Source organism: Mus caroli, chromosome 1 (genome assembly GCF_900094665.2).
Source record: "Mus caroli chromosome 1, CAROLI_EIJ_v1.1, whole genome shotgun sequence".
Lineage (NCBI taxonomy): Eukaryota > Metazoa > Chordata > Mammalia > Rodentia > Muridae > Mus > Mus caroli.
This window is the reverse complement of record NC_034570.1, coordinates 68,208,175-68,215,158: the sequence shown is the minus strand read 5'-3', so window position 1 is coordinate 68,215,158 and position 6,984 is coordinate 68,208,175. Positions and strand designations below refer to the sequence as shown.

The 6,984-nt window shown below is 44.1% G+C and overlaps 1 protein-coding gene across 2 annotated transcripts in view; it reads right to left on the bottom strand.

The window, feature by feature from the left end:
• The window catches only part of Ttll4 (tubulin tyrosine ligase like 4), a 40,837-nt gene extending 33,908 nt beyond the window's left edge, over nt 1–6,929 (bottom strand). For both annotated transcript variants that reach the window (XM_021159530.2, XM_029477176.1), the window contains exon 1: nt 6,727–6,929. The gene's annotated coding sequence lies outside the window, so the exon portion shown is untranslated. The remainder of the gene's footprint in view (nt 1–6,726) is intronic.
• Between the last annotated feature and the right edge of the window lie 55 nt (nt 6,930–6,984).

The following is a 6,984-nucleotide window of genomic DNA, read 5'->3' as shown; positions in this document are numbered from 1 at the left end:
AAATATAACAGATCTAGAATAGTAGACTGAATAGCTAGGAGACTTACTCTGCCTGGTTTCACAATCTAGAACAAGGCTATGATAGCAGTGTTAATAATAGACATGTAGGCCAACAGGACACAACAGAGTCCAGAAGTAAACCACACTTCAGCCGATTAAAAGTTGCCTCAGCAATTTCATGATCATGTTTTAACCAATGGTACTGAAGCAACAGGATGTTCAACTTTACACCTAAAATAGGGTTAAAGGAAGAATCTACCTGTCTTGCTCTAAGGGTAGAAAACGAGGTCACATGCCTACATGAAAAGTCTTTTAAATCTGTCTGCCAGTGGACTTGCAACTCTAGTTCAAGGCAAAGCTTAATAGAAGCACTTTCTGGGGCCAATCAACATGCTACGGGTTTGGAGTCTTCATTGCTTGAAGAATATCATTAAGACCTGAGTCTTAAAAAAACCCAAGTCTTGTCCTCAACAGAGATAGCAGGAACCGAGAGGGGAGTTCAAGGGTTTTTATAGCCACTGCCATTTAAGAGAGAACAACTTACCCTGTAATCTTTTTTGAAAGTAGGTGAGAATGTTGGCCTTTAGACGCACTGAAGGACAAGAGAATCAATGACACTAAGATGAAGCCATCCTTTCCCCACCCAATTAAACTTTAATAAACTAAAAACCCAAACCACGTGGTGGCAATGGCGTGTAATTTCAGCACTCCTGAGGCTGAGGCACGAAGAGCATTAGTCTGAGGCCTGGGCTACATGGCCAATGAACCATACTCAAACAAAGTATCTAGTGGGAAAGAGAGGGTCTCAGGCCCAGGGACAGGCAACACAGAAGGTTCCAACCCGTATGGAGTAATGAGGGTTTCATCCTGACCTCTGCTGACCCTCTTCCACTCAATCCATCAACAAGTGTTTCCAACTTCAAAGCAGTTTTTTAAGTCTTCTCCAGTCATTACCTTAATAAAGCCACCATCATGTTACCAATTGAATTCTATTTCTACACTCAGCCTCCTTACAATCGTGGTTTTTGTTGTTTTTTTGGCGTTAGTGTGTGTGTGTGCATTCAAGTGCATGTGCCACAGGACTCATGTGAGGGGAGAGGACAACCTCAGGTGTTGGGCCTCACACCCTCCCCTGTTTAAGGCATTGTCGGTTTTTCTACTACATACACCAGGCTAGCTACCTTCTAAGTATCTTGTCTCTGTGTCCTATCTCCTCATAGGAGCACTGGAATTACAGAAGCTTGTGCTAACCATCCAGTTGTTACAGGTGTTTTGAGGACTCAAAGCCAGGTCCTCACTTACCAACTGAACTATACTTTCCCAGTCCTGTCCTATGTCCGCTCCCCATCCCCCATGGCTCACAGTGCTCTTTTGAAAATACAACTTAAAGCCAGACTACTGAGTCTGCCAGGCCTGATAGTGCACAACTGTAATCCTAATTACTCAAGTATGATCATGGGTTCGAGGCTTAGGAGTTAAGAGTAAATTCAGAGCCAACTTGGGCAACTTAGGGAAGGACTACCTCCAAATAAAAATTAGTGCTGGGATATAGCCTAGAGTAGAACCATTAGTTGCCTGGCATTTGTGAAGCCATAGGTTCACAAATCGTATTTTCATTCTTTCTCTCAGACACACACACACACACACACACACACACACACACACGCACGGTCTATTCTGTTCTGCACAATCTGTAGGGATACTTGCCCTGTTTCCTATGACGAAGAACCTATGCTGTCTTAAATCACTCCCTAGGGGCCAGTCCCAGCTAAACTTAGACAAGCACCTATTTCTACAGACAGGAATTATTCATTACACACTGATTAAATCATTCTCTTGGACGTGGCACTGAGACCTGCAGTTTCCTTTACCTCCTCCATCTAGATGTTTCTGTAGGTCACCTGGGAAATTTGGGACACTGGAAATGGCTCATCATTTCTATACAAGGTCCCTGGTGGAAGCACTTGATGGGATGCACCTTACGTGGTACTGGAAGGCAGGCGTCAGACCCACTTCCTCTGACAAGATAAATCCTAAGCTCTAGCTCCCTACAGTAACTTGGAGAAGCAATGAATTTAATAATGTTTGTGAGATTTATTTTTATTTTTCATCACATGTATGTGTGAGGTATTCGTTTGAGTATGTGCGCGTCAGTGCAGGTACCTTTGGAGGCCCCTGGAGCTGAAGTTACAGGCAGTTGTGACCCACCCAGTAATGGGTCCCGGCAAGTGGAGGCAGGTCCTCTCCACTTAAAGTTATAAGCTTTCAGCCACTTAGCCATCTCTTTAGGCCTAGGCAAATGGATTTCTGAAAGATACACAGAGGAAGATCAAACTCCAGCTTTAAAGAAAGGGAAGGTGAAATCTCGGGCACTTTGAAGGGGCACAGTGCAGCAAGGCAAACAAAAGAGTAAACCAAGAGAGATATAGGTTATCACAGCCACACCAGAGGGTAACATTACTCTTAGGCCTCCTTAGAATCCAACAAGTGAAGCCAGTTAAAAGCTTTATGGCCACGTGACTAGCTCACCTGGAGCTTTGATTTTTATCAGTCTCCACTGGCACCTCCTTCCTCAGGTGAACAGAGGTCCTCAACGAGTGGTTCACAGAACCTGAGGGGGCCCTAGGACTCTTCCAGAGGTTGTGTTAGGTCACACTGTTTATATACCAGAAAATAAAAGGGCATTAGCCTTTTCCACTGTGCTGACGTGTCCATTGGTGGTGTAAGAAAAGTATCAACGAGGAAAGCCACTGGTACCCAGGCCCAACTTAAGACAATGGCAGCGTCCATTCTTCCACAGGATGGTTTAACTGGCCACACAGTGAAAGAATGCAAATTTTACTGCATAGCACGAATATATTTTAAAGTTTTACAACAATTTCCTATGTGACAAGATGAGAGGTAGGGCCTGAGGATCTAGCTCTCATACAGCACTTGCCCAGTAAGATGCAAACTAGTTTCAATCCCCAGCACCCAGGTGGATGAGGAAACACTCCCGGCTAGACGTGCTAGCAGAGCACAGTGGCCCGAGCCTGTAATCCTAGCACTTCCAATAGAGAGAGACCCAGTTCAGTGTTATTCTCAACCACAAGGTGAGTTCCAGGACAGCTTGGACGACGAGACCCTTATCTCAAGTGAAACAAAGCACCATTAAAGCTCCTTCAAGACAACTGTCTCGAGGCAAAGCACCCGTGTGAATCAACTGTCAAGAGTTTTCTATGGAACACCACGTTTACTTGAAAGAGAAAAGCTGACCTAAGTGATGGAGTCCTTCAGATTTTGGTATCTGGCAGACATTTCTGGAGAATGAAACAAAGCCTGTCACTTCAAGTAAAACAGCTGACAGTACTTGCTGCCAATGAGAACATTTGAACGTCCAAGAGAAAATCAGAATTTTGGCAAAACAGTCTCTGCCACTCAAAGAGTAACTGCTTTTCCAAAAATTGTAATGCTAATACAAATATGACTTTTTATTTTACTTTATATAAAACTTTAACATCCATTTATCCATTTCTGTATTCGTGGGAGTGTCACAGTATCATTGTGGAAGCCAGAGGACAAACTCTCATGATTCTTCTCTCCATTATGTGGGTTCCAAAGACTGAACTTAGATCATGAAGCTTGGCACCACGTACCTTTAGCTGATGAGCCAGGTACTTTAGGTATCTTCAGGCAAGGTCTTGCTACATATTGACCTCAAATGTATGGGCCCTCTTACCTCAGCCTCCCAAATGCTGGGATTAACGGGCCTAGTGGTACCATCACGTTGTATAGGAAGCACTGACAGCACTCGGAGCTGTATAACTCAGTTAGTGCCTACCACATGATGTCACAGAGTCGGAAATGCATACAAGCCCACCGGGATGGTGGTCTACACCAGTGGTAATCCCATACTTGTGAGACTGATGGAGAATCTTAAAATTCTAGAAAATTCTGGGCTACTCAGTGAAACCTCAACTCTATGGAAGAAAATAACAAAGATCTACCAGCCAAGCTGATCCTTCTTTTATATGATACCAAAGTACAATACCTACAAACCCCTTCGAGCGTTTTAGGCCCTTTTGCAACCATCTAAGGCTAAATTATCTTCTTTTTAATATTTCTATTGTTTTATGTATATAAGTATTTTGTCTGCATGTATGTCTGTGCACAACAGGATGCAATACCCAAAGAGGCCAGAAAACTAAACAGCAGTGAGCTTGGTTTTCTGGAGTAACAGCCAGCACTCTTCACCACTCCAGCCCCTAAATCTTAACTCAAAAACAAACATCAAAATAGAGTGAATGCAGAAATATGTATGAAAATCCAGGTATCTTCTCTCTTTTTTTAAAGATGTATGTATTTATTACATGTAAGTACACTGTAGCTGTCTTCAGACACCATAAGAGGGAAACAGTTCTCGTTACAGATGGTTGTGAGTCACCATGCTGAGCCATCTCTCCAACCATTATCTTCTCTTAATATACAATAAAAACCACACCCAATTCTATTCTTCTCAAAAACATTTTCATTTAAAATCATTTATACTAACCTTAATGTGTTAATAATAGATCTATTAATTTTTCCCAAGTGGAGTAATAATTCAGTTCCTTGAGATATACCTTCTACATTAAAAAAAAAAAAATCAGTACTGTGTAATATTGGAACAAGCCTGTAATTCCAGCACTGGAGAGGCAGAAACAGGTGGAGTAAAGGCAAGGCCTGTTTTATAGAGGTTTTTTTTCCCCTCTATTTCTCAACCTCAATAAATGTCTTCCTATAACTGGTTTTTTTTCCTGCGGTGCTCGAGACTTCTCTGCTGTCATCTGTTGTACTTCAGATTTCCCCTGCCTTTTAATTCTTAAACTGGCAGGGAAAATGAACCAATCAAGAACCCTAAACTGCATCATTTCTAGACTCTATCACTTGGCTCTAGCCAGAAATCTTTCTTGACCAACCTATCCGTCACCCACCCCTTCTGTACTCTTACACACAACCCTGATGCTATTTCCCTGCTTTTTTATCTTTACATAGAATATACTCATCTCTTCCCCTAAGAATTTTAAAAAGTGTGTACTCCAAGCTGGACTAAGAAACTGCCAGGACTACATAGAGTCTGTCTCAAAAAACCAAACAAAAAGAAATCATAGCTGGGATTACACAGGTGATAACACAGAGCTTTAATCCCAGCATTCAGGAGGCAGAGGAAGCTGGATCTCTGAGTTCGAGATCTACAGAGAATGTTCCAGGTCAGTCAGGGCTACACAGAGAAGCCCTGTCTAGAAAAACAAAACAAAACAAGAAAGTAAGAAGAGAGAAAAAACCCAACAAACTTACATAAATACTTTTGCTCAAGTTTTACTTAAAATAAGTGTTAAAATCCCATGGTCCCACAAAACCCTTCCAGGCCTGAGACTTTTAATTTGGTGGTAGTGATTGACTGTCTAGAATGTGTAACTCCCAAGGTTCAATCCCTAGGACCTTAAAAAGACGGGAAGGGAAGGGCAGGCAGAGGCAGGTGCATCTCTGAGTTCAAGATCGATCCAAGATCTATCGAGTGAGTTCCAGACAGCCAGGGCTACACAGAGAAACCCTGTCTCCAAAAAACAAAACAAAACAAAAAAACAAAAACAACTAAAGTCACTTGGAAACTACAAGTCAGGAAATAGATTCATTTAAAGTTAAGTCTTGGGCCCTAATAAGCCCAGCTCACAGAATGGCTACCAACAAACACAACTGAGCTATGTTCTCTGTTCAGGCCATGCTGTATCTTTCTAAAGCTACTTTGTAACTTGAATATCTTCCCACTTCTTCACTCTCAGTGAACATTTGATAACTTTCAGGGCCAGACTTATAGAGTCTAATCAGTAAGTCGCTAGTAACTTTCCGGACAATAAAGGGAATAGTTTTTATGCAAATAATCTCAGTATTGCAACAATTGAAAGCATAGGATCCAACGGTACCTGCCCTTAAATTTAGGTTCCTCCAGATTACTGCTGATTGGCCAAATCAACAGGCGCTGAAATTGAGACTTGGAATATTCAAAATGACTCCATAAAGGAAGGGTTTCAAATGCTGATTAAAACATTTCCAAGATTCAGAACCGGTATGTAAAGACTGAAGGTGGGGTGACGTATTTTTCCAAACAAATCGCGGTTAAGCGCTTCACTTCTACCACAGCACATACATCAGTATGGCAAATGCTTTCTTGATTAAAAATCTCTTGTTCTGTAAACTCTCGAAAACACGTTTGTCTTGCTCACCAATGTACCCTCTCTAGGAACCTTACATAGTGGCTTCACTCGTTACCTATTTGTCGATGTTTATAAAAAAAAAATGGCTAGATAAATGAGTTAAATTAGGATCTCGTCTTCTGGAATGTAGGAAAGTGTGTATGGATAACTCAGAGTGGGGTCAGGGAAAAGCAGGCCCTGAAAAGAGCCGGGATTTCAACCCAAGCCAGAATTTAAACCGCAGCGCGGCGGGAAAGAGGACACGCTGAAACCAGGACCTAGTAGGCTGTGGGGCTCGGGCCGCCCGAGGAGAAGCCAACGAAGTTCTCCCCGCGTGGAGGCTGCCGAGGAGGACTCGAGAGAGGGCCCGGGAGGAGGCCCGGGTCTCCGACTCACCAGAGAAAGGCAAGGTGGCGAACCGGAAGCGGAGTTGGGGGCCCGTGCCAAGGGCTGGGGCCGAGGCACGCGGGAACGGCCGGCTGGGGTCGGACACCAGCTCTGCGGCCACACTCACCTATGGTACCCTGCTTCGCCGCGACTGGACGCCGACTCCGCGCCGCTTCTTCGCTGCGCCTGCTGGGCGAGCGGGCGACCTCAGGTGTCCCTAGCAACCAAGCTCCGCCACGCGACCCACGCTCTGCCGCTTTCTGTCCCACACAGAGCGCGCCCCCAGCGGACAGATCTAAGGCCAGAAAGGGATGGGCGGGGGAGGGCCCGAGGCAAGCGCGCCGAATCCCAGCCCTTGTGCAGCCTAGAGAATGGGGGGGGAGGG